We start from the raw sequence: 481 nt of genomic DNA, 5'->3' as shown, positions 1-481 counted from the left end.
TGAATTATTGTATGCTGAAACCTTCCACATTTACATTTGAGTCATAACTTACAGAAGTGAGCATAAATAAGAATTAAATATCTGCAAAGTCTTTTTTCTTCTGTCCTTTGATTACAGCACTATTTTATTTATGACTCCCAAAAGAAAGCCAAACTTCTATTATGTGACATTTCTTCTGTAAATTGTTAAAGAATCACAAAAATGAAATACTTCACAGCATGTTTTTCCTCTATTGTTACCTGCCTATGGTATTGGCTTGGTCCCTATCCAACCCTCACTTTAGTAGGTGATTTTTTTTCGCTAGTAGAGAAGCATCTTATTATAGTTTGCCTTTTCTGTGATTTTCTCTTAAGCCAGGTGATGTAGATGCACAAGGTATTTGATGTTTCTGCCACTTTCTAGACTGTTGTAATATTTTCACTGCTAGTTCCTGAAATAGGGAGGGAGGGAGGGAGGGAGGGAGGGAGGGAGGGAGGGAGGG

This window comes from Oxyura jamaicensis, chromosome Z (genome assembly GCF_011077185.1).
Source record: "Oxyura jamaicensis isolate SHBP4307 breed ruddy duck chromosome Z, BPBGC_Ojam_1.0, whole genome shotgun sequence".
Taxonomy (NCBI): Eukaryota; Metazoa; Chordata; class Aves; order Anseriformes; family Anatidae; genus Oxyura; species Oxyura jamaicensis.
The sequence above is the reverse complement of the archived record's forward strand: the minus strand, read 5'-3'. Positions refer to the sequence as shown.